Genomic DNA, 27932 nt, shown 5'->3' with positions numbered 1-27932 from the left:
CGTGACCGCCGCGAAAATGAAGGTGGAAGTGGTTCTCGCTCAAGTGGGCGGACCTCTAACTACAGGGCCCGAAAAGTGATTCTCCGCTGGGCGGGACAAAAGAGCGGCGGCGCTGCCGTGGTATGTACGCGCAAGGCACCGCGACGACGCTGAACAGAGAGACTTCCCACCTGCCTCCCTCTCTTGCGCGAAACAAGAACGAGGTTTATGGCTTACCTTTATACCTGTCTCTTTTGTTTTGTTTTTGCTTTTTGTTTCTTTTTTTTCGATTTCTCGTTCTTTTCTTTCTTCTTCTCTTTTTTTTTTTACATATATAGAAGGAAAGGAATTGTGTCAGAGTTATCGTCTTCTCAGTGAAGCCCCCCCCCCCCCCCCCATTCTGAGTCGATTCAATCTAGACATATGGCATATAACTTCGAGAGCCGTATGAAAAAACGACAAGATAAAGGCGCCATGGAGCAAAGAAAGTCCAGGAAAATAAAAGAAAAAGAAAGACAGCAAAGTACTGTTTGTCATCGACTTGTCATCATCATTGTCAAAGGAGATCATCGTCTGCAACCTTGTGCTTCCTCGCAAAGGACGTTCAGCTATGCTTAATATGTATTTAAATGATCCGTCGGGATACGCCGGTTTCCACGCGCAACAAAGCTGTCGCATTTCGTTGATCGTTTAGCGAAGTTTAGCTGAACCGAAGGAACGCAATTTCCCTTCGGTTTCGCCCAATCCCACTTGACGAAAAGACGCCCACCCGTCGTGGTTGCTTAGTGGCTATGATGTTGGGCTGCTAAGCACGAGGTCGCGGGATTGAATCCCGTCCACGGCGGCTGCATTTCGATGGGTGCGAAAATACCCGTGTACCTAGATGTAGGAGCATGTTAAAAAACCCCAGGGAGTCTAAATTATTCCACAGTCCCCCACTACGGCGTGCCTCATAATCAGATCCTGGTTTTCGCACGTAAAACACCACAATTTTTTTCAACGACGGCCTCCGCTGTAACTAAATAGGCCGTTCCAAATTTTGCGCACCCAAAGCGCCACGCCCTGCTTGCGTTCTACCGGCCATTTACGTCCCCAAACTTTGGGTCCGCAAAATCTACAACTCCCCCTTGGTAAAGCATCGCAGCGTGATGCGGAAAATGTGTGTTGTGCTCCCGCCAGTGGGCAAGTTGTCTTTGCGTCCACTTTCATTTCCGGTTTCCTAATTATTTATACAGTTGAAAAAATAATAATAACAATTTCCCCTGTGCTTTATCTGTCTGTCTGCTTCATTTATAATTGAACAAAGTGCCACAAGATGTTACTATACCAGCGGCTGCCGCCAACATCTCCAGTGTACCAGTATGCCGTAAACTGCTATAAGTTTGCGGGCAGGCTAAAATTCATCTGAGTAGGCCTGAGTATATGGGTCTGACACTACCTGAGCTTTATTTTGCTTATCCTCATTCCGGATGGATTTCGCGAGGTCTGATCTTAGAGAGCCCTAGTCTAAGCTAAATGTATGTTCTGTGAATGAGTCGAGTCCCTCATATTTTGCCGACCTGTGCTTAAACGCTACCTGTGTCCCACGCAACCTTGGAATCCCTACTGACGCCACTGTGCTCGCAACAGGGGCGAGCTCTAGGCCAATTGGTGCGCGTTCCTCTCAGGCAGTGCCGACGGAACACGCATGCGAAGTAAAAAGGAATACACAGGACAACCGCTAATCCTGATTCACACAATGCTTTTCATGACCCATCAAAGTTTCAGCTGCTTGAGGACAGTCTACTCCCTTCGACAGGCATGTGGGCCGGTACAGTCAAACGGCTTTCCAGCAAAGTGCTTGGAATCTTCAAGCTCCTTCGTTGTACGGGTCACTTCGTTGTAAGGTTTTCACTCTGTACCGCTGACAATAGAGCAGGCTAAGCACGTTCAACACGAGAAAAACTTTGTTTATCATCATTTAAAGACAGACTTAGTGAAATAATGGGGTAAACTATTGTGCACACTTCGCCTGACTGAGTGTGCTACAGCAGCCCACCATATTGCACCGAGGTTTGCGGCGTGCTCCGCGGCGAAACACGGGGGCGACGCAAGGTCAAGCTGCACATCGTGGCATCTTCGCATCCTTTCAGCCCTGTACTATAGATGGCTTTGGAGGCATCGTGAGTCACCAAGTGTGATAACATCACCACGTCAGCCATCGCACCCGCTGCTGTGTTACAAGCAGCGTACGAAGAGAGTGATTCCTGGATCAGTATACAGCTGTAACTGTCGCTGAAGTCGGAACGCTCGTGAAGTGCGTCGCTAGCACTGCCGTTAGCGCTAGCGCAGTTCTGCAGTGGCGTCTGTGGAGGGTAGTAGCGGCATTGGTACACGCCGAGTTCGTTGTAAAGCAGCAAATCCGCCGTCGGATACTCAAAAATTCCTTCGTTGCGCATTGAGGAAAACGAGAACAAGGTGAAGGTATAGGAACCAACATTTCGACAAGTGGACTTGTCTTTTTCAGTCAATAGTGTCGTTGTACCTTGAAATTCGTTGTAGCGGTCAACGGTGTAGAGGCGCTCACAATACACACGAAATATAGGAATTCCGCCGGGACATACTCAATCCTTCGTTATACAGGTCATTCCGTTGTAGACACGTTCGTTGCAGAGACGTTCGACTGTATCATGTACGGATTCCTATCACTCGATTCTATTCCTTTCTTATCATCCACTGTTCACGGCTGTCCGATCACAGTGATAACGTGGGCGGTGCGCCACTCGGACCACAGACGAAGCGCGAGAAAGCAAAGCGTAGCACTGTTACATTATTGGCGTCGGTGCAATCCCGAGCTACGAGTGGCGTATTTCATGCTCTCTCACTTTACCCGCACGGTCTGCTTAGGACTCTTGCAAATAGCACACCATGAACGGTGGCGGGATGAGAAATGCGTTTGGAGGTGAAAAACTCCCTGGAATGCTCGCGACTCACCCATAAAGTTAAATTCGCGACACATCCACTGCAGCAGAAACGCTGTATCTCCTGCAGCGCCTACACAGCCACTGCTACAGAAAAGATTGACACCTTCTCCTATAGGGCCCTCGGTGTCCCGTTTCTACATTAGGTTGCAGTCTTTGAGTATAGTGTCCTGCACTTCGTCCATCTGTCGTTCATTCTTTACTCATGTTCTTCGCGTACAAACATTCCTTAAAGGGACACTAAAGGTTAATATTAAGTCGACGTGGACTGTTCAAATACCATCCCAGAAACCTCGAAACGCTTGTTTCGAGCGAAGAAGAGACTTATTTTAAGACAAAATGCGTTCTGAAGCGTCCGCGTACCTATGGCGCAGTTCAAATCACCCGCCCTCCGATCGAGGAGTATTGACGTCATGGTCTCATAGTGACGTTGCGCCGTCGGTGAGTAAAACGGCTCCCGCAGACGGCGCTATGGCTTTTCTGCACAAAACGCAAACGCGCGGCCAGAAAGAGCCAAGACGGAGTCGACAGCAGCGCGAAAGCGGAACTATGGTGGCTAACGGAAGGGAAAGCGCACGACGATAAGCTGGTTCTTTATTTTATGACGCCAACTTCGACGCTCGTTGCAATGGATGACCCTGACAACGACACATTAGCTCGCGATGCTGGGCTCGAGTTCAGCGATTTAAGCACTGATAAACGTGACCTGCTGTCGAGGGCTCGCGCTGCCGGTGTCGTTGCGTACTACTACGACGACGGCCTGCTTTGAAAGGCACTTCACGCGACTTCAGTAAGTCGGCGTTGAACCCGTAATCTTTTGGACGAAAGTGCAGCGAGCACACTACGTGATTTTTCGGCTCTTTGCCAGCGCGCTGTAGCAGAGGTACGGCACTTCGAACGGAGAGGTTCACTCGTTGGCACACAGTGATAAGTAACGTTGGATTCGCCGCTGCAACTGCCCTTGGCCAAGTTCCGCCAACCGTTCGCGCATCCCACGACATGACATGGACGTGGAATTCTCGCTGCTTGTTCCAAATGCAAGTTTCGCGAGCCAGCAGGACAACCGCAGCACGACGCGATAAAGAAACAACTGAAACTCCAAAGCGCGCGCGGCGCAAAGTCGAGCGCGCAGAGTCGAGCGAAAACGAAACCTTTCGATCACCCATACTACTCAAGGGTAACGTCAAAATGTTCTTTTTTCTTAGAATCGAATAGAAGTAGACAAGTAGCATTTTCTTCCGTCTTATAATCTAAGGAAATGATCTTTTTAATGCAAGTAGTTGAGTACTAGTGGCATAAATTATGATGAGGAGTGCTTTCGTCATCGGGCTAGTACCGGACTGTCGCTGGGTGTTCTCAAATCGTGTCATGCATTTGCCTCAATTTCTCGGTAACTAAAGATCTGTTCGCGATTATATTGACGCCTTAGACGTTCTAGAGCATTGCTTTATCACTTTAACTTGACTTTCTGGTTACCTTTAGTGTCCCTTTAACATTGCTTCCGCATATACAGTCGCAGGTGGCCCACGTTTGCACTTACTACCATATATATAGTTAGTCGTCATTTTCCATCTCGCCGATACATCTTCTATCACTTCTGACCATGTGCCAAAACACTGCAGGCTTTCATCTTGAAGATTTGCTGCATGCATGCGACTTTGACCATTCCTATAGTGCGGTGGTTCCGAACCATGGCTAGTATTCGCAAAAAAAGCCCTCGCACGAAAGAAAATAATTCCAGCGAATCCTGATGCTGGACATGATGATGGCAGGCCGCCAGCAGCAGAGAGTCAACGAAAAGCTTTGCGAATTTAGCCCATCACTCGTCACTGCACTCAACCATCTCAACATGCTCACTTCAAAGTGTAAAACTGTTTGCTTCGTTTCTTTATTGATTCTTTTCCATTGTGCCGAAGAATGTCGATGCCATCTTTTAGTCATATAGTCGTAGTACCACGAAGTAAACACTGCGTGAGATTAGCACCTGGTGGTTACCGCAAGCGAGTCCATTACCGCGGTGCATGCGATGAATATAACACGAGCAGTTAAGCCGAACTCGCGTTACCGAGCAAAAAGATATATGCACTCATTTGTTACGTTTCCATAATTTGTGACGCTTAACGCTGACAACAAATCGACTTCGACAAGGCGCTGCACAAATTTTCATCAGTGGCAGTGCCGAAATGGAAACACGGGACGAAGAAGCTTCAGTGGAGCCAACTCGAATTGTAAAAGCGATGTGTATAGCTTCGTCACACATGAGGGAACTTCACGCCTTCTGACGCTCTAACAAAATGGATTGAAAAGAGGATGCGGCTAATCAGCAGGGTATAGTTACTTTTTGTACTCGCAATATTACTTCAAATGTCTGTCACAATCTTCCGCACCCTCTTTTTTTTTCTTTTTTGACGAAGCTTCCGCTGGTCTGTCGGATCAGAACGTAAAAGGGTACATTTATAATACCCCATAGTGGCTGTGCGCCTCATCATGCCGTTCGGTGCCGCAGTATATAAAACCACTCTTCTTGGGTTGTCGTCGTTGTGGCAAGAGAGCTATCCTTCTTTTGCCTTCGGTGCTGATTAAAAACCCTTCATCACACGTTCGTTGTTCTCTCTCTCTCTCTCTCTCTCTCTATATATATATATATATATATATATATATATATATATAGAGAGAGAGAGAGAGAGAGAGAGAACAACGAACGTGTGATGAAGGGTTTATATATATATATATATATATATATATATATATATATATATATATATATATATATATATATATATATATATATATATATATATATATATATATATATATATACTATTTGCTAGTACAGTATGCAGTTGAAGCACGCGCATATCCGGGGGGAGGGTATCATTTTAAGATTTACTGAATTATTAAATATCGCTTGTGGCCCATAGCATAATTCTTGTCCTTAGGCTGGATTATTCGAAGAGGCGGACATTAGTTGCAAGAGAAATCGCAACACGTATTCAAGTAATTAAAAGAAATTTACTAACGAACTTCTTAATTGCTTACTTTATGGCACATAATGAAAATCACGAATTGTAGCCCGTGTGTTCGCAAGACGTATCCACTTGAAATGAATTTCCAGGAGGACATCAGTTTCGAGACGTTATTTCCCAAAGTGTGGGACTAAATACATGGGGGTTTCAGTTAGTTTTGTGTTTCAGTCCATCAAATAGTGTTTTGTTAAAAAAGTAAGCGAAACAACGGTGCATTTTAACGGCCAGTCTGAGGTCGCATATCTCCAAATTGGGGACCTTCTGGAAATGAATTCGCCTTAAAAAAACGCCTTCCAAACTCACCGGCTACAATTCATAAATTGCAATATGTAAAGTATTATTAAACAGTTAATTAGTTAATTTTTGTGAATCAATTATATATGTGTTTAGATTTCTCGTCTAAGTAATTACCACCTCTCTGAATAATCCAACAAAAGGAATAGAATTATGTTATCTGTAACAGGCAATTCCTAAAAATTCCGCAAAATAAAAATTATCACCGCTTATTTGTAAGAAACGAATGCATAACAGGAAAGGCAGGGATGTTGACTCAACAGATATCGGGTGCTCTAATTTCGGTCTGCATCGCGGAGAAAGAAATTGGAGAAATAATAGCGAGAAAGTGTAGTGACGAGGGCATAAAGGAGTACAGACTGTATATGAATGAGCACAAACTACAGCGGTTTTAGTCGAAACCGCTTGACCAACCATGTGCAGTGCAATATATTTAAGGCGATTCTCGCTGTCTGCCTTGCTCAGTTGTGGAAGGTCCACGCATGCTTCCTTGAGTTGTGCGTCTCGACGCGATCATGCTCATCGCGATCTACTTACTTTTCTAGAATCAACTGACTTAGCTAGGTTCACGTTTGCAGCTGAGACACTAGCTATTTCTTCTATATTTAACATTCTGTAGTAGCGTGACCTTCAGTGACCGGCCCTGCTGCGTGTGACCTGTACTGCGTGTTCTACTTTATTCTTTTAGCTTTTGCCCCGTTGCTCTTTCTTTCCTCTTTCCTCACCTCCTTCCTATCTTCCATTTCTGTGTTTCTGTCACCTCCTTTCTGAAGAGTATAGGCAGGCGTCGTGCCCCTTCCGGTGGCAGTGATAGTATGTTTCTTTGCTGACAATTGCGGCGACTCAATCAAAGCTTTTCCCAGTCGCTTCGTCTTCAAAGTCGGGCCGTGTTGTGGCCACGCGGAGGCCGACGCGCGTCTCGTTTCGCGGAGCGATGGATCTCCACTCGCGCGGCGAGTTCTCAGCTCCAGAGCTCCGCGCACGCGCACGATAGACGCCGCACCCACGTGTATATATATACACATTTGGAGAACGAACGGGAGCCGACACACAGACTAAACACGCATGGCCCGACCTCGATGTGTTCCTGGGAGAAGGCTATATCGAGAAGACTCGAGGGGCCAAAATGCGAAGCTCGAGTGGTATCTTCCCGCCGCGATAACCGCGCGCATCCCGTCCGCGCGCGTCGCGCAGCCCGCGATAACGGAGGCGCGGAGCTGCTGCGCGTGCGTGGTCGCTCATCGCATCCTCGACCGGTCACGCGCGCTAAGCAGCGGGCGCAAGAAATGTGCTCATCCAAGCGCCAGTGCGTGAAGCACAGACGAGCCGCAGCAGCGACTGTTTTCTCGAGGGGGATCGGGTTGCTGGCGAAGAGAAGGCGTCTTTCCGACAGTTGCGCTTCGGCTGCTTTGCTGCAAAACAGCGTACACTTCATAACGAGGTGAGAGAGAGAGAGAGAGAGAGAGAGAGAGAGAGAGAGGTGAATGGATATACTGCCAAATCTCAAGCAAGGGTGTAAAACCCCATCCCTTCCCTTCCTTTTTTTCTTCTTACTGTACTTTTCTTCCATCTGCGTGACTATTGTGGGGATAAAGACACACACAGAGAGAGAGATAAAGGAAAAGCGAAAGGCGGAGACGTTAACCGGAAAATGAACTTGCAGTTCCCTACCCTGCACTGGGAAAGGAGTGAGGGCAGACAGAAAAATAAAAATAAAACCACACGCAGAGAAAAAGGAGAAACACACACACACACACACACACACACACACAAAAAAAAGGAAGAGATCGCGGGAGTGTCAGAGCCGTTCAACTAGGTCGCGTGAACGCAAGGAAGGAAGGAAGGAAGGAAAAAGTGGAAAAGGAAAGGCAGGGAGGTTAACCAGATTAGCTCAACCGGTTTGCTACCCTACACGTGGGAGCGGGATGGGGAGGATGAAATATGGGGAGGAGAGAGAGAGCACATAGCACAACACACACATCGTCAGTTAGAGTCCGTCACTCTTGCGTGTTACGTGACATCACTGTAACAGCCGCTTGTCCAAGCCCGTCGCTTTCAAAAACCGAAGTAGTCCCTTCGTCGCCTTCAGCTTTGATGTCTTCTGTCGGCGACACGTGAAAATCGTTTCAACTGACAATGGTCTATTGTCAAGGTGCGCTAGAACGAACGCCAGGGATGAACGCCAGGACAACCACAGCACCGGACGAACACTGAATATTTGTGGAACCATCAGTATAAATATGTACACTGTCCGCATACCTCTCGTGCAGAAGAATCAGAGACAGTTGTTTCAGCACAGGCGACAACATCTCAGACTTTCTCCTGATTCCTGGTACACTGATATGTACTGTGGGGCTAATAAGACACCAGGCGGGTATCGATGGTTTAGATGCAGCGGTGAAGCCCGAGGGAAGTTTGTGGTTGTACTTGACGATAGTTTTAGAGAATGATGATTGGTGCCTGTCTGAAGGTGGTGTTGCAAGGTGGTGACAGGGGGCACGGGCAAAATGTCTGATGTGCGTTCTCAGGGCTTCCACCGTAATGTGAGTTTGCATTGGATGGTCCCGAGTAATCGCAATAGTTGCCTCTGTTGACGTGCGTCTGGGCAAACCAAGGCAAACTCTGAGTGCTTGAACTTGTGCTGCCTGCAGAACACGAATATTTGTCTTGCAGGTGTTGTTCAGTGCAGGTAGACTAGATCTTAAAAACCGAGAAAGAGAGCTCTGTAGAGTTTCAGCACTGCGTCTGCTGACATCCCCCACGTTTTTCCTGTCAAGTATTTAAACAACTGTGATGTTGCTGTCAGGCGCCGTTTCATGTAGGCCACGTGCGGGCTCCAACAGAAGTCTCGGTCAATAATTACGCGAAGAAATCTGTGGGTTCTGACATAGGAAATGGTCCGCCCATTGATTGAGAAGGCGTCATTGGTTTGCGAGTAAATGCCACTAGTGCGCATATTTCTGGTGATATGCGGAGACCTTGTTTACACAAGTAGCTCGCTGTCCAAGTTGCCGCTCTTTGAAGCTGCGCACGCATCTGAGGACGTGTGACTGCCGAAGTCCAGACACAGATGTCGTCTGCGTATATTGAAATCTTGATAGTAGTTGGCAAGTATTCAGCAAGTCCAACAAGAGCGAGGTTGAATAGCGTCGGGCTGAGAGCCCCGCCTTGAGGAACGCCCCTGCTGGTACAGCGTCGCGTAGTTGGGCCATCGTCAGTTACCACAAAGAATGATCTTGCAGATAGGTAACTTGCAATCCAGAAAAAGACTCGACCACCTAGGCCAACCATCGCAAGAGCGTCGAGAATGGCCTCATGTAATACGTTATCGTATGCGCCTTTCACATCTAAAGAGAATAAAGCTGCAGATAAACGCTTACGGGACCTTTCGAGCTGGACATATGAAACGAGATCAACTACACTGTCGATGGAAGAGCGGTCACGTAGGAAACCATCCATGGAATTCGGACAAATCTTGTAGTGTTCAAGGTACCATTCCAGGCGGCCAAGGATCATCTGTTCCATTATCTTTCCTACACAGCTGGCCAGCGCTATTAGGTGGTAAGAGGTGATCTCTATAGTGGCGATTTGCCCTGTTTCAAGAGTGGCACCAGGCGGCTCACTTTCTATTCGTCATGAACATTTTCCTCCTCCCATGAGGAGTTGTAAAGGCTCAACAATCCTCTCCGTGCGGATTTTCCGGATTCTCCTGCGTGAACGCAGGAGCTTCAGTATATATAGTGCCTTTGCCATAGCCTTCTGATGTGAGGACTACAAGATGGGCTGCTCAGAAAGCGGCCGGTCGTCGAGGCGTGCCAACGCTACGGCGAGCGACTGTATCTGGGAGCTGTAGCGAGGACTGAGGAAATGTTCGACGGTTTCCTCGCTGCCGCGATCGTCACAGGCAGCACTGTCAGCCATTCCGATGCGGCAAGCAAAATTCTATATGAAAAATACACCAAGCCAACAGTCGGCAGAGAACAGTTTTCTCGATTTGATGACAGCCCAGATAGAACGCGGAGTCGGAGAGATGAGTTCAGGCGGTGCAAACGGTTATGCCGAAAACCTGGCGTGTTCCATATGAATCACAAGCGAGCATGCCAAGATTTGTTGCTGCATATGTTCTTGACAGCGGCATTGGTTCCTGCAGATCATCTGCGCAAGCACTCCTAGTAGCTTCATCGGCTGTTCGTTGCCTATGATGCCACAGAGGTCTGGAAGCCACTGAAAAGTGACTTCGTGTCGTTTCACTACTAGTTGATGGTACTGGGGACGAGCTCCACCACTGGAAAAGTTGGCACGTACCACCGTCGCGTGACGTGGTAAGAGGGAGCACGAGGATACAGCGGCAGCGTCGGCTGTTTGGGAAGCGCCGAAGCGAGCTGAAAACGAAAGTTTAAATTCCCACCATGCGCTGCGGTTTTGATAAGTGGAGAGGTTTTCTCGCTTCGGGTGTGTGCTTGACAACACTGAAATGAAATCACTGTTGTGAAAGCAATGAGAGCACTATTGTAATGTTCACAAGGATGCCTTGATGGGCTAGTCGGTAAAGCATTTTAAAGGGTTAGCAGCGCACACAAGACGGCGTTCTTCTCTCTGTCACCGCATTTGTGAGCTGTTAACCCTTTAAGACACTATAATAAGTAGTGGCTGCCGGCCTTTGAAAGCGTCCAACATGAAAGGCTACTGCTCGGTGCCGCAGTGCTGGATGTACGCAACGGAGCCCGGTGTCAGTTTTCGCACACGCCCGCAGGACCAGAAGATGCGTGAAGCTTGGATCGCGAAACGTAGAACCGGCAAACAGCCATCGGCTACAACTCGAGTGTGCAGCAAGCACTTCCGTGAGGAAGATTTCTGATACGGCGTCGGGGTTCAGGTGTTGGGTGAGTAGCAGAAAGCGCGCGCTGAGACGCTTCCCAGCGTGCGCTGCCAGACTAATGTCATGAAGCTTTAGTCTATACTTGTTGATGCTAGATACTGGCAAGTTCACTGGAATGGAAATGGAACGGTAAAAAGCACATTAAAAAGGCATGATATATGCTCATGCTTGTGTAGCTCCAAACAATGTAATGTACTGGATTAAGAAAAAGAAGCAGCGGGTAATTGCTCGCTGAGAGGACCGATAAACATACAGTGCGACGCAACTTGAGAAATAATTATATTGAAACGTCAAAGACTATAGAAGAAAAAAAAAAGAAAGATTGAATCGTCGCGATCGGGACATCACAAGTCGCCGTCGTAGGCGTCGAAGTCCCTAATATAACGAAATTGTTTTTTGAACAGCTCTGATAGCGTCCACGCAACAATAGTTGCTCGTGTACTGTCAGATGCTCATATTCTGAGCCTAAAGCTCACGGCACGATGCGAAAACGCGCTCGCAGCGACACGCGTGCGGACATGTGTGCAGTCGGTCACCGCGAGCTCGTGCGATTGCTGCATTGAGTATACATTCTGTTGTGCTCCATTTGGTTGTATAGACAGCCCACTATAACAACATGTTCCACATAGTTCGCTCGCAGCGATTGCTGACCTTTCACGCAAGAAGCAGGTTCGGGTGACTCCATTGCGGTGACCACGTGCAGTGGGCGTTCCACTGTACGTATTCAGTAAAGAAACGGTAGAGTGTCTGTAAACCATCATGTGCTTTCTGTTTGCCCAAGATGATTATTTTGACAGTAAAAAACTTCCTTAGTTTCGCGAGTACTTATAGAAATGTCCAAAAGGACTACCGCGTGGCGTTTTTGTTCAGTGCCGACAGCCAAACCTACGAGCGCGCCGCGTTATCCCTCATAATACGCAAGGGAGGCGCTTCCGACAGATGACGAGTCCGTAAGTCCTCGCCCCCAGTATAGCTGTATTATTTCTAGCACTAGTTGGTCTTGTGGTCCACGACGTAGAGCGGATAGCAGACGTTGCAGGGCTGCCTTAAAATCGGTAATAATGCTCCATTGTACTGGTGTTTCTTAAAGAATCATGCGAAGTGCGTTGCGAAGTGCAGGAAGCTCCGCGGCAGTCAACGTTGTTCGGTGAGAGGTTTTAAACTGAATGGTGACTGTTTTTGCGGGGAAGATCACAGCTCCTGCAGATCGGGCCAGAGTTATCGAGCCATGATTGTAAATCTGGGGCTGATCCTTGTATGTCTCGTGCAGCATCAGTAGAGATAGCTGCTTGAAAGCTGGCGACGAGAATCCTGTTTTCGTCCGATTCCCTGGTGGTACTGAAAGCGGAACTTGTGATCGAGCCAAACAACAAGGAAGTGCAAGCAGTCTCTAGGCAGGCGTACATTCTGTATGGAGGCGGTCGCGCTAAGCCGATACCTTCTGACAAAAATAGGCGCAGGGCTAGTCTTATGGCAGTGAGGCGAAGTAGGCGGAAGGGGCGCCGACTAGGTGTCTCATGTCTGTTCTCAGCACTTCCAAAGTAATGCGATTCATGACTGGGTGATCCTGGGCAGTCGGAATAGTTTCCGCTGTTAATGTGCAGCGTGGCAATGCAATAAAAACCCAGACTACCTGGGCCTGGTCACTTATTGTCATTTCTGCAAGTGTTGGTCAGTACAGATAAGCTCTATCGCACATACCCGAGAAGCAACGTCCAGTGGAGTTTTAACTTCGCGCGTTAACCTACCTTTTTCCTCTAAAAAGTTTGAATACTAGTGAAATTGTTGTGAGGCGCTTCTTCGGGTGGACCAGATGGGGACTCCAGCGCAGATCTCAGCCAATGATGACTACCTAAGAGTCTGTGTGTCCTGTGATAACAAACGTTTCGCCCATTGATGGATATGGCATACGACGTCATTGGCGCCAGTGTAAACTCGACGAGTGCACATTTCTCCGATGAAATCTCGATACGTTGTTCGCAAAGGTACGTCGATATCGAAGTCGTGCCTGGTTAAAGCATCGAGTGCATATGAGGACGTGTTACACCTAACGTCCAGACGCAGATGTCATCTGCGTACATTGATATATGGTCAGCACTTCATCATATTTGTCACTTCATCACCTTATCTACGCAAGTGGCCAGCGCGGTATATATGACGTGAGCTGTAGCGGAGACTTGCCAAGTTTGAGGAGCGGTACCAGGCCCCTAGTCTTCCATTCTTGAGGAACGTCTCCATAACGCCAGGTTCGTTGAATATGTCCAGCAACGCATTTCCTGCCCGCTCACTAATGGCACAAGGTGCGGTACGCGATATGGTATCTGATCCAGGCGACGATGGCCTATTATACAAGGCAAGAGCCGCAACGAGCTTCCCAGTAGCGAAAGGCAGGTCCATGCATCAATCCCGTGAATGAACTTGAATTTTATTTTCATCATCGATAGAGGAGGACAGGAAGAAAGCTGTGTAAACAGCTTGACATGTGGAATGCTATTAGTAGCAAGAAAGCGTGTGCAATTGGATTGGCCCGCGCAATTATCCTGCAGAAACCTCCTGCTACTTCATTGTATACTGCCGACGTTGGAAAAGCGCCAGGGCTTAGAATGGAAGGCGCTGCTCAGAAAATACACGTAGGCCTCACGCGGTTCTCCGCGTATGAAAGATTTGTTTGCGAGAGTCTAGGGATCCACAAAGTTGCGCCCACCGTTGAGACTAGTTTATCAATGAGACACTGTCGCTCGTATGTGCAAAGGTGGTCGATGTGCCCACTGCCGACCTGTAGGCTTGTAAAACTTCAGTGGCGACACATTAGAAGAAAAAACAAAAATATTGATGATGAAGAGAAACGTCTCCGCCCGATCCACTCCTGTGGAGGTGGTTGGTCAGCGAAGCTGTATGTATGTTGCGCCTAATGTAGGGCGACGGCGACTTGTCGAACACTGATGCCATGGTGTGCGCCCCATTACACACATTGCCCTTCAAAGTGATATACGGCATGATAAAGTAGAAGCTTGGGCGAGCTGGTGATTCAATATCGACACGACTGCACAGCGCAAAAGACGAGGGCAGAAGAAAGGACACAACGCAGGCGCTGAGTTGTGTCCTTTCTTGTGTCCTCGTCTTTTGCGCTGTGCACACATGTCGATAAACGACCCAAGCACACGTTTCAGTGCAGTTTACAGAACCTTTATTTCATTTATTACTTCGAAATTACTGTTATACTGCTTTGTGGTCGTTATGATACAAACGGATGTTTTCAACTTATATTTGAGAAATGTTTTTGGCCAAAGTTAAATCGATGCATGACCCGTGTACGGTGGTTGGTTTAATGAGATCGTTGAAGTAACCGAGGCCAAGCTGCACGAAGTGGGTGAGCCACTGCTTTGTATCCGGTTTTGAGATCTCTACGTTAAAGTCTCTAACAACGACCACGGGCGAGGGATTGGCGGCAACTTGCGTTGATCAAGGCGGAAGTGCGCGTGCCTCGTCATTAGTCACCGCGTTTGACGGCTGTTTTTATTTGTGCTTTTCGTATTGAAACGAAAGCTGCGTTGTATGTTCGCTTCACGCCTCTGCATTACTGGGTTATGAGCCATTGCTCCTGGCTCGGCACGGCCGCCGGTATCGGTCCACTGGTTTTCTTGTCGACGTGGCGGACGCGAAAAAATCCTGGAATCATGGCCATATAGACCACTTCACTGACAAAAAAAAGCCCGTTAAATATATGCACTCAGACCAGTCTAAGTATCTCGCATTAAACAAGGAACACAGCGTAAAGGAAGGCTATGAAAAAGTGTACATTGGCATCCGCCCGAAAGTAGCACGAAGCTACAAAGGGAAATCAGAGAGCTTCGCAATGAACGAAACTTAATTTCAGTTGAAGATCACACCTGGCACCAGCAAATTTCCGGGGCAGTCGCTGTGTTTATATATAATATGGCGCCTTTCACCTGCGAGTTTGGGATCATTCATCATTCAAGAATAAAGCCCGGTGCTACTTTTTTTTATGGTACGTGGCTATCAGTTACACTTCGGAATATTAATTAAAATCCGAACAATAATTATTCGTTGGTTGTTGTTGTTGTTGTCGTGTGCGGCGGCAGCGCCCATGAAAGAAACTGGCATTACACCCACACTACTCAGGCAAGATTACTGAAGAGAGAAAAGAGAAAGTAAAGAAAACTCATCACTTCGGTATAGCCAGCCCTATAAATAGGCCTACCTTTCCATTTTACACTTCAAATAAAAACCCAAACATCCACGTTGCAGTGCACTACGTTGAACAAGACGGTTCTAACTCAGTACAGGCAACCAAGCTCCGACCACTTGCAGAGCCCCTGGAGTTGTTTTGAAATTACCAGGACGTTCGTTTCCTTGGACCTCCTCGGTGTAGCGCAATAAAGCGGCGGCCCTCCCTGCCATGCACTCTTTATTTTTATATTTTCCCCCTTGCTGCACTCGACGACTGCACTCGTCCGGGTCGCCCGCGAGCTGGAAACATTTCGGGCGACACGTATACGAAGACGTCGTGCCCGCTCAGTCGATCTGTTCGAGGGAGCGCCGCAGCGTCCGATCCGTTTTACAGTCGTTAACGAACGAGGCGATATATATATATATATATATTTTTTTTTCGAGCAAGGACCAGGAAGTGAAACATACTATAGGATATCCGAGAGTGCAAAAGGCAGGACGGCTAAGACAAACGAGTTTACTCCTTTTCTTTCTTTCTTCCGAATGAGTTCGCAACGGCAGGGGACCGTAAAAAAAGAAAGAAAAAAGAAAGAAAGATGGCACGTCGCTGGGAAGCGGTCGGGCCAGACTCGAACGCTGCCTGATCTACAGACGCCACCGCGACCGCCACTTCGAAGCCCGGACCAGAGGAGAGCGCGACACCGGAGCGAGTTCATCTCGCGCCTCCCTCCCCGTCCTTCGCCGTTGCGTGCGGCCCGAGACAAAGTGCTCTATTCGCGGGCGCAGCAGCGCGCGCTTTTCTCCGCCAGAGTCGCATATATACGGTCGCCAGTACGGTAAGAAAGGGCGGCGCGGGGCAAGGAGGGAGAATGTGCACTTCTTTTCGGGCCGTCTTGGCCTCAGCCTCAGATTAGGGCTCATTTATACGGCGCCGCCCGCCGCTGGTGTCCGCGTGCGAGCGGGTCAACGAACCTCGGAGCCCCAACTTCGCCGCGGCAGCCTTGCGGCCCGGCCTCGCTCGGCCAGCTCCCCTTGAAATTGGCCGCCTTCTCTTAATTCCTCCTCCGGGCCCCTTCGGCTACAGCGACAGCACCTCTCTCGCCCTTTAATCTCCCTCGCCTCGTTAAATGTGGGCTAGCGGTCGGCGAGCACTAAAAGCGTAAAACCCACCCTCGGAATGCGTGGTCGCCGACCGTGTCCTCCTCTGGCCGGCCGAGCCTGCTGCGGCCCGAGGAAAGACCTGGATTAGGGCTCTTCGAGACGCGGCGCGGAATGGCGCCTTGGGCAGAAAGTTTCGACCGTGCCGGCCATTTCCGCCGTCCTTCCGGATCCTTTCTTTCCCCCAGCCCATACAATAAAAGGAAAATAGCGAAAAGGACGAGAGACGCAGCTCATAGTGGCTCGGCGCCAATCGGTTACCAAAGTGGTGCGCGGTTGGCGCGTGTACCCGTGCGCTTTCACATCCGAGGCTCTCTTTCACAGCCGGGCTGCGCTGGCGAAGGTTTCCTCCTTTCTTTGTTTTTCGGGCCGTTTCTTTTTTCCCCGGAAGTCAGAAAGAAGTCCAGCGAAACGGCTCCCTTCCATCCAATGAGGGAGGAGGCGCACGGATCATGACAAGAACGGTGATTTACACACGCGGCCCCAGCCACGTCACCATTTCTAGAAAAGAGTATTAGCCGGTAAAATCGTGAATTGTCTGACTTAAAATATGATGAAGCATCGTCACGAAGTATGGCTAACGTGTGCGTTCGGCGAGTGATTATAGGCAAGGTGGGGGGAGGACAAGCCATGGGACAGAACCGCGCCATTAAGGGTACAATAAAATTGGAGGTTTCACCCGAATGGAAATGCATTGACAGCGATAGCAAGGTTCAGTGCGCTTGGACTCATCGGACGGTATCCTAACGATACGCGGGTGCGACACGTACGCGCAACGCAGCCCGCCAGGCGACTCCTATGCTGGGCATGAAGGAACAGCGCCCTGGCAGCTACCAGGCGTCTCAAAGCGCTCGCGTTATGACGAGCGTCGCACCACGATGGTGTACAGATGTGCTTAGTAAGGTATTAGATAACGTTAGCTGGACGTTCACCGACCGTTTCTCTCCCGTTAGTGCATGCGCACAGCAGCTCAGAAGGAATGCTAGTAGCGGAGCGCGCTCAATACTCATGCCAGCAGCATAAGGCAGAACGCTACCCTGCAACTCCGCTGTACCTGCAACTCCGCCATTGAGCGTATATGGCGTTGATGGTGCGTCCACTTCCTTTCGTCGTTTTTGCAGCCAAACGCACTCCACGTCTCTGGAGGCTCGCTAACCATCCTCGCGCGAGTTGCGCATGCGCCATCGAGCGGAACAGCACGACAACGGCGGCGGCGGCGCGAATTCACCTAGAGCGTCCGCATAATTACTATCGCAATAATTTTTTTCTTTTTACTGCGCACTGGCTGCTTTACGATGTAAGAGGAAGCTGCACGCAACGCAACCAGCTACGTGGCAGTACATGGTAGAGGTCCAGTGGCTCAGCTTGAGGGAAATAGTGACACCTGTTTAACGAACCCGCACAGCTATAGCAGATGATTCAGTTTTTTAGTGTGATATAGTTTTCAGTGTTGATATACCACTGTCCAGCATGAGATGGGGTGTAGCGTGAAGTACTTTAATGCGGGCACGGGCCGTTCTTGTTTTGCTTTATATCTCTGGCACGGTCGTGGTGATAGACCAGGCGACTTCCAAGCAGGCAGTAACGGCGCAGAAAGGCTCTGGTATATAGTGAGGCGGGAGCAGGTCAATGAAGTGCCTAAGAAAGATGTGCCAACAAGATGACGTTCAGGGACTCTAGTGACATATCGCACACGAGTACAGTTTAACTCCTCCAATGGTAAAGTTGGTAGCGAGAGGCGCCTGCTTTAGTGTGCACATATCTGATCCCTGAGAAGGAAATTTTGCGGCCGAATGAGAATGGTTTGGAGCGCATATGGCAGGCACTCCAGTGCCATGATCGGCAACTTGCCGTTATAGTTGAAAAGTGTACACTAATGGCATTCTGCCAGTACCAGATTATAGGACGGAAACTTGGAGGATAACAAAAAAAGCTAAGGATAGGGTATAACGAGGGACTGAAAGATAAATGGTAGGCGTAAAGGTAAAGAGGCAGGGCAACATGTATTAGAACGGATGTAGCTGATAGTCTAGTTACAATTAAGAGGAAGGAGTGACGACAGGAAGGCAATTTCATGCGCATAGGACAAATAACTGATAGTCCATTAAAGTACCACGTCTACTATAAAAAGTGTCCCACGTAACTTGAGACAAACCTTAAATATATGCAAATACCACGTAGCTGGACAGAACCAAGGTAAGGTTGCTTGGAGATAGTCATATTATATTTTGCATTCTGTCTAATTGCATAATTAGTCCTAATTAATTAGTAAGCCTCCTAAATATTATAAATACAGTTAAAACTCGATCTAATGAAACCCGATTTTACGATGTTCCCGATATAACGAAGAAATTTGCATTCCCCGGCTGGTACCCATAGGTTTCAATGCTGTCATCAACCCGAATTAATGAAACTCGATTAACGAAAACCCGATTTAACGAAGTGTTTCTTGAGATAAATGAGTAGAAAAAGCGCTGATTTCCTTGGAATTTTGACGCATGCGAGTTTTTCTTCGAACGTGAGCTCTAACGCTATCGCACCCAAACACCTCTACGGCCTAGTCACGGCCCTAGCTTTATTTCGGCAAGGCTGAATGCCGCGCCCATGCACCGAGCAACGGGCAGTCGGTATACGTTCGTACGTACCAGATGGCGCTAGGGGCGGCGGTGGTTGCTTTCATTATTCCATGGTTTATGTGACAGATGGCACCGATCATCTCCTCCTTAATAAAGTTGTTTCCTCCTCCTCCATGCTCGGCCTGCTCGCACAATCACTGCATTCGTTATCCGCGTCTTTGCATATCAGCAGCCTGTCACAACTTCATGTGACCGTCTACATGGCCTGCACCTCCCGGACATGGAGCCTCCCAAGAAGAAAAGGAAAGTGCTGAACCCCGAGGAAACGGCGGACATAATTCACGCTGTCACAAGTGAATGCAATTAAGGAATGCGACGGTTATCGGCAAATACAATGGCGTGGTTTTTGAGTGTCGCTATACGTTGCAATTATAGATTTTGAAGGACCGAAAAATCCCTTTCTCAATTTTACGAAGTTCCCTATTTAATGAAATAATCCGAGCGAGGTCATTACTTCGTCAAATCGAGTTTCAACTGCAGGTGAAATCTGTCAATGAGAAAATTATAGAGCAGCATGAGAAACTCCCGATACAGCTTTCTGTTGCTCAGTACGTACTACATAAAAGTGTTTTTCCAAGCGTGAAAGGAGCCCGCAAATACGCGCAAAATTGCAGCGCGATTGGCCGCTCGAGGTAATTTAGCGTGTATTCGCGGGGTTCTTTCACGCTTAAAAAAGAATTTTATGTAGCACGCATTGAGCAACGGGAAGCTGTATCGGGATTTTTTTTTTCACGTCGCTCTACAATTTTCTCATTGACACTTTTTATCTAATTATAATATTTGAGAAGCTGACTAACTAATTAAGTCTAATTATCTAATTAGGCGGAATGCAAGAAGTAATCTGAGTATCTCCGAGCGACGGCAAACAACGTTACCTCGGCTCTGTCCAGCTGCGTGGCATTTGCATATATTTAAAGTTTGGCTCAAGTTGCGACGGGAAGCCCCGGTACAGATAGGGCACGCGCCCAGTCATGCCGGCCAGCGCTGTCGTTCCCCCAAAACAGCCCGGCCATTTGCACGCAGCCGGCTAGCGTTGCTGTGCGAAGCCGCGAGTTGCGCGACGTCGCCGCGGGGCCGGCCTCGTTGCCTTTCTCACCATTGTGCAGGGAACTCTTTATCGCTCCGCCTCGACTCTGTAAACGGGCCTCGCGTTTACCACTTGCTTCTTGCCGCTCCCGAAACAAAGGGGGTCATGCCAATTTCGTCCGTGTAGCAGCGCCTGCACAGCGGCCGTGCTGCGGCAAATAATGTCCGCTGCTGTCCTCCCCGATTCCCCTCCACCTTCTTTCATTCTTCGTCGACACTCTGCCTCGCTAAAACCGTGCAACGTTGTGTGTAAGCTTGAGCTAGCGCAACGCTATTAGCCGTAAGTTTGCGCAGCCGGTCGGGCGCACAGTAATAGAAAGACTGTACTCGTGATTGGTTCCATCCGCTACGCTATAGCCAGTAAGGACGACATCAAGGTATCCGGCCGATTGCGGAGCTTTCTTACGGAAAAATGGCGTACGATATCGGCCTCTGATAAGCTAAAGCAGTAGCGTATACATAGCCAGAATTTGATTTCAGAATCATTATCAAACCGCTCTTAATATTGGAGTTACTTGTAGAGCGTTGCTAGCTACACATTTCTCTTCGTCGGTGGAGTGTTCTCGTGCAGACTAAACAAAATTTCCGGAAGTGTTCCGACACTGAAACAGCCCGCCGGGCTATTCCTCTGGACCTGCTGTCGCTTATATGCAGCGCTGCACTCTTTTAGTGAGACGAAATAATGTGCACGCGTCGGGCCAACGATGACGCGACCACCGGCGCATGTGCGTGGCCCCTTTCTAGCTTCTTCCGCCAAGCGACGTACCTTCAGGCCCCCCTCCCCATTGTCGCCGCTACGCACGCAGTTTGCGGCAAAAATTTGCACGCACCATTCACGCTGGTCGCGAAGCTCTGTCGGCCAGAAACACTGGCCCATTATTCGTCGTCGCGTGAGAGGAGCTTAAGTAGCCGCGACACCGGAGTCGGGCTGCGTGGCCGTGGCACTCGGTCGCGCGCGCGCTGCAGCCGCATTCGCCGCGAGGGTTCGAGTGGAGAGGGGGGCGAAACCGATTCTTTTCGAAGGAGAGAGACGACTAAGCGGCACATCAGTGGTGCAAATGAGGAGCGGGAAGCTGGTAGCGCAGAGGACTCGGTGTTTACCCCTCGCGTTAAATAAAGAATACGCAGGAGCAACACACACTCCGTACGCGACGTGTCACACGTTTCCGAACGTACCGTTGCGACCTTCGCTCTTTTCTCAGCGGCTGTTTTCCCGTGGTCAATGAAGCGTAAGATATTACCTTGTATCTGTCATACAAAGCGTTCGAGCTGGGTAGTATTTTTGTCTTTCATCCGCCTGGACTTCTCACCACCACCACCACCACCACCACCACCATCATCATCATCATCATCATCATCATCATCATCATCATCATCATCATCATCATCATCATCATCATCATCATCATTTTATATTATTATTATTATTATTATTATTATTATTATTATTATTATTATTATTATTATTATTATTATTATTATTCTGCCGCTGCCGCAGCCACCTTAGCTGGAGATGTTGGCGCACAAATATAGCGCCAGCTGCTCCTTGGCTTTTGAATAGGTCGTAAATACAAGATAGGGCTACCTTATCACATAAAAGGTGGGGGAAAATAACATCATGACATTACGAAGAAGAAGGTCTCAAAGCAATAATGCGAACAACGCTGTCGCATAACACAGTGACATTCGAAAGAAGCCCTCAGACTACGGTGACTTTATTTTTATCTTCTTTAAAGTGGGCTTCGAGTTGACGCGAAAAACAATGAGAGACATTCTTTTTTTTTATTTCGCGTGACGGGGAAAATATATAAAAGTTTCGATTATGTTTCCCCTGTTGAAATGAGCACTTGCACACCTAAATACTTGGACAGTTGACTAAAAGGGACTGCCATGCTGTGAGATAAATTTCTTCTGTCAATTGCCGCGATCGAGTTGTTAATATACAAATTAAGGTACAACTTCATTTTATTTACACATAAAAAAAAAGGACCGGCTAGTGATAACGCTTTACGTACGAGACTGCCCTAATGCATCATTACCCCATATTTGGCTTGACTCCGGATTCCGTGGGTCAAGAGCAGAATATAACCAGTATTTGTATACTTAAGCATTGATCAACATTCTGCTACTACTTTGCTGTCCTTCCGTACACAAGTTGTATGTATTGAATTGAATTCTGGGGTTTTACGTGCCAAAACCACGCTTTGATTAATGAGTCACGCCGTAGTGGGGGACTTCGGATTAATTTTGGCCACCAGGGGATCTTTAACGCGCCCCCAATGCACGGGACACGGGCTTTTTGTCCCGCAAGGGCGTCTGCGTCAGCTGGCGTTTGGTGCGTTGCGACACCACGTACCCGAGCACACGAGGGTTGGGCCCTCCCGCGTGTAGCCCTTGCGCGGCTTTGCCGTGTCTGGGGAAAGGGGGATCCTGGGGGTTGAGCCGATGCCGGGTGTTCGGACCTTTAAGGCCCCCCGGCGGAGGCAACACGGCTTAGCCGTGTCTGGGGAAAGGGGGATCCTGCGGGTTGAGCCGATACCGGGTGTTCGGACCTTTAAGGCCCCCGGCGGAGGCAACACACCTCTTTGGCCTCTGGTTAACGTAGACGGCACCTCTAGACTGACCCACCTGGGGGAAATCGGCGGCCGCCTCTTCCTGTCCTCGCCGATCTTCGTTTTTCTCTCTCTCGCCTTTTTCATCTTTCCTGTCTTCTCTTCACTTCTCTTAACTTCCAAATTTCTCGGCGGCAAGGGTTAACCTTGTGTGGCTAGCCAGCCTTGGTTATGCTGTATTTCGTTATAGCAGTGATGTACGGCTCGCGTTCGCAGGGTTTCTCTTGCAGGAACTTCTGTCACGTCCCCCTGTTGTGCTCCATGGTGAGTGGTCGGCATCGCGGCTGAAAACCCTATATATACTTATGGAAAACGCTCTTCCTAAACTCCCCTATCGCCCTCAGAAACGAGGGCGCGCCGAAGATGTCTTTCGGTTTTTCAGACGCCAAGTCCGCAACTTCCTTCGTTTCCATGTAATTCATTCGGAAAAAACCAGACAAACCAGTACGAACCACTTCACCGTTCCATGTTTCCAAGTCTTTGACTGAAGTTTTCGGTACAGGATATAAGGCGTCGAGGATGGCAAGCGGTGATCTCCTCTTGGAGCTCCGCGATCAGAAGCAATATGAGAAACTGCCGAAACTTGTGTCATTTGGGCAGACCCAAGTAATAGTAACCCCGCACCGTACTATGAACACCACCCGCGGCGTTGTCTCGGACGATGAATTGCTGGAGCTCACTGAGGTTGAACTCTTGGAGGGCTTCAGTTAACAGAATGTCATAAATGTTAAACGAATTAAGATGAAGCGGGATGGTAAAGAGATCCAGACGAAGCACCTGATATTCACCTTCGGCTCAAGCGTCCTTCCCGAGTCCATCGAGGCCGGTTGTATCAAACTTCGTGTTAGGCCATACGTGCCCAATCCTCTCAGATGCTTTAAGTGCCAAAGGTTCGTCCACAGTTCACAGAACTGTCGAGGCCGGATGACATGTGCCAAGTGCAGTGACAACGAACATTCCTCTGAAACGTGCCAGATCACTTCACATTGTGTCAACTGTGATGGCGAGCATGCCGCATACTCGCGGTCCTGCCCGTCTTGGAAAAAAGAAAAAAAGAAATTGTGACAATAAAAGTCAAAGAAAAAATATTTTTAAAGGAGGCACGTAGGCGTGTGTCATACCTGCCTAAGAGCAGTTTTGCCGATGTGACGCGTCAGGGGGCAGCCCCACAACGGCCTCCGCCTGCTGTCCTGCCCACACACACATTGAGCCGGCTGTGACGTGACCCGCACCCGTGGCGGCTGCAGCTAGCGCTGTTCCGCCACCCCAGAAGAAGGGACATCCAACGGGACCATCCAAAGGTTTCGTCCTACGTGCCGATGCCTTCACGTCAACTACAGCGCTCGGGAGAGCGCGTGTCCAGCGCCAAGCAAGAGGTGATGGACACAACAACCGGCCAGACGGCGCCATCAGCGCCTAAGGAACGGCGAGGCTCTCTCAATCGCTCCAAAAAAGACAAAACTCGCGTCACGGCGCCTCCAAAGGGCCCGTCAGCTAATTCTCATCTCTTAAACACACAGTACTCAACAAATTTACCATAATGAAGACACAAATACTACAATGAAATGTTCGAGGTCTTCTTCATAACCTCGACGACACCCGCCGTGGTTGCTCAGTGGCTATGGTGTTCGGCTGCTGAGCACGAGGTCGCGGGATCGAATCCCGGCCACGGCGGCCGCATTTCGATGGGGGCGAAATGCGAAAACACCCGTGTGCTTAGATTTAGGTGCACGTTAAAGAACCCCAGGTGGTCAAAATTTCCGGAGTCCTCCACTACGGCGTGCCTCATAATCAGAAAGTGGTTTTGGCACGTAAAACCCCAAATATTATTATTATTATTAACCTCGACGATATTAGAGAACTCCTACACAAACATAATCCAAAGCTGTTGTGTGTTCAAGAGACACATCTGAAACCCACACACACAAACCTTCTTCCATACATAATCTATCGTAAAGACCGCAACGAGGCTAATGCCTCCGGCGGTGTTGCAATAGTCGCGGACAAGTCTGTAGCTTGTCAGCAGATCGCCCTCCAGACGCCCCTTGAGGCAGTGTCAGTTCGGGCAATCCTTTTTAACAAACTTGTGACTGTGTGTTCTATATACATACCTCCTAGTGAGAGACTATCATCGCCTTGCCTGCGGTGTACGACACTCGACGAATGTTTGTACCCCAGTGGTTGTGCGCCTAAACGCGATCACGCTCATCGCGCTCTACTTACTGTTCTAGAGTCAACTAACTTAGGTTCACGTTTGTAGCGTCGAAACTATTGTATTCAACATTCTGTAGTAGTGTGACCTTCAGTGACCGGTCCTACTGTGTGTGATCTGTACTGTGTTCTACTTCATTCTTTAGATTTGTTCTGTTCCTCTTCCTTTCCTCTTTCCTCCCCTCCTTCCTATCTTTTATCTCTGTGTTGCTGTCACCTCCCTTCTGAAGAGTAGGCAGGCGTTGTGCCCCTTCCGGTGGCAGTTGCCAGCCTGCTCCTCGCTTTCCCTTTCCTGTTAATTGTATGTGTTCAAAACAAATAATAATAATAACTATCATCTCAGAAAAACCAATTTCTATAGCCTAATTATTCAACTGCCTGACCCCTACATACTCGTGGGGGATTTTAATGCCCACAACACGATGTGGGGAGATTCGCAATGCGACGCGAGAGGTCGATTGATTGAAGATTTTCTTCTGACCTCTAGTGGGGGGGCCTGCCTGTTTAATAAGGAGCCGACCCGTATTACAGTGTCCAACACAACACATATTCAGCGATAGATCTAGCGATCGGTTCTTCTCTTCTCTTCTGTCTCATCTAGAATGGTCCGTCATCAATAAATTGTATGGAAGTGACCATCCTGCTGTAACTTAAACCTGATAACTCTGCATCAGAACCCTCCGCATATTTCTCGATGGAAATTAGCATCGGCGGATCGGGGGCATTTTAAAGGATCATCTTATTTACCACGAGATTTTATAAATGATTTTACTATAGATGATGCTGAATTGTTGAACATTTCACCGCTTTTATTATTGATGCAGCCGAAAAGTTAATCCCGCAGACGAATACTGGTTCACTTACAAGACGTGTTCCCTGGTGAAACGAAGACTGTAGAGAGGCGCGAAAGAGACAGAACAAGGCATGGGGCGTATTGCGCAGATCGCCTGATGCCGAAAATCTAATTCAGTTTCAACAAATTAAATCACAGGGAAGGCGGACACGACGTCAGGCAAAGAGAGAAACCTGGGTGAGGTTCCACTCCGGCATTAAGTCATACACGCAGGAGGCAAAAGTGCGCAATGGCTTAAGAAAGCTAAAAGGGCAACAAATCCACCCGTTGCCTCTGGTGAACGACCAAGGGAATATCTTGCAAGACCAGGCAGACTCTCTTGGGGAACACTTTGAGCGTGTGTCGAGCTCAATCCCCTATTCTCAATCTTTCCTTAAATACAAAGAAATAGGAGAACTTAAGCCATTCGTGCGTATATGTAGACACGACGAAGCGCATAACCGGCAATTCAGTATTGCCGAGTTAAGAGCTGCTTGATTTCATGCAGGAGCACTGCACCGGGACCTGACCGAGTCATGCATGACATGATCAAAAACTTACACACTGACACACAAGTTACACTACTCGCACTTTTCAATACTATTTGGGCTTCGGGATACCTCCCATCCACATGGAAAGAAGCGATTGTGGTCCCTGTTTTGAAGCAGGGGAAAGACCCTTCCATGGCGGCAAGTTATCGTCCGATAGCTCTTACAGGCTGCCTGTGTAAGGTTCTTGAAAAAATTATTAATCGCAGACTCATTCATTTCCTTCAACCCAACAATATACTAGATCCCTATCAGTGTGGCTTCAGAGAAGGGCGGTCGACAACAGATCATCTTGTGCGCATTGAAGGATATATCCGCGATGTATTTGTACATAAACAGTTTTCTTATCGATATTCTTCAATATGGAGAAGGTGTATGCCAGAACATGGGGTTACGGGATCTTGCGAGACTTATCGGGAATGGGCATCTGTGGAAATATGCTGAAAATAATGCAAAGCTATTTGTTGAATCGTATCTTCCGCGTGAAAATCGGCAACGTATTGTCGCGACCTTTTACACAAGAAGCTGGTGTACCCCAGGGCGGCGTGCTTAGTTGCACGCTCTTTATCGTGAAGATGAACACGCTTCGTGCTTCATTACCACCTGCCATTTTTTAATCTGTCTACGTGAACGACATTCAAATCGGCTTCAAATCCTGTAACCTCGCAGTATGCGAGAGACAGGTACAGCAGGGCTTGAACAAGGTGTCCAAGTGGGCAGACAAAAACGGATTTAAAATCAACCCCCACAAAAGTTCTTGTGTTCTTTTTACAAGAAAGAGAGGCCTTGTCCCAGATCCTTATGTTCAACTGTGTGGACATCAAATACCTATCAACAAAGAACATAACTTTCTAGGTATTATACTTGACTCCAGGCTTACTTTCATTACACACATTAAATATCTTAAAGAAAAATGTCTAAGGACAATGAACTTAAAATTCTATCCGACACAACATGGGGTAGTGACAAAAAGTGTCTGATGAATGTTTATAAGAGCCTAATTCGATCACGATTGGACTATGGTGCCGTCGTATATAACTCTGCCGCTTCGAGCGCACTAAAAATTCTAGATCCTGTCCACCATCTAGGTATCCGCGTAGCCACTGGCGCTTTCAGAACAAGCCCTGTTGAAAGCTTATATGCAGAATCAAATGAGTGGTCGTTCTATCTGCAGAGAACTTACACCAATCTCACATATTTTCTAAAAATACACTCTAACCACGAACATCCATGTTTTAATACCATTAACAATATGACATGTGCTAGACTTTTCCGTAATCGTCCCTCTGTAAGGCAGCCTTTCTCGTTGCATGTGAAGGAGCTTAGCGATGAAATACATGTCCCACTCCTCGAGCTTCGCCTAATGCATCCAACCAAGCTGTTACCACCTTGGGAGTGGCAGGTGGTAGAATGTGACACATCCTTTCTAATAGTTACAAAGCACGCACCAGAGATCGAAATCCGAATGCATTTCCTAGAACTCCAGCACAAGCACTCCTGCACAGAGTTCTACACAGACG

At 48.3% G+C, this 27932-nt stretch overlaps 1 long non-coding RNA gene across 1 annotated transcript in view; it reads right to left on the bottom strand.

The window, feature by feature from the left end:
- LOC142573087 (uncharacterized) overlaps positions 1 to 27932 on the bottom strand; it is a 46403-nt gene that overhangs the window by 871 nt on the left and 17600 nt on the right. The gene's annotated exons all lie outside the window — the stretch shown is intronic.

The sequence above is a fragment of the Dermacentor variabilis genome, chromosome 1, assembly GCF_050947875.1.
Source record: "Dermacentor variabilis isolate Ectoservices chromosome 1, ASM5094787v1, whole genome shotgun sequence".
Taxonomy (NCBI): domain Eukaryota; kingdom Metazoa; phylum Arthropoda; class Arachnida; order Ixodida; family Ixodidae; genus Dermacentor; species Dermacentor variabilis.
This window is presented reverse-complemented; position numbering and strand designations above follow the sequence as displayed.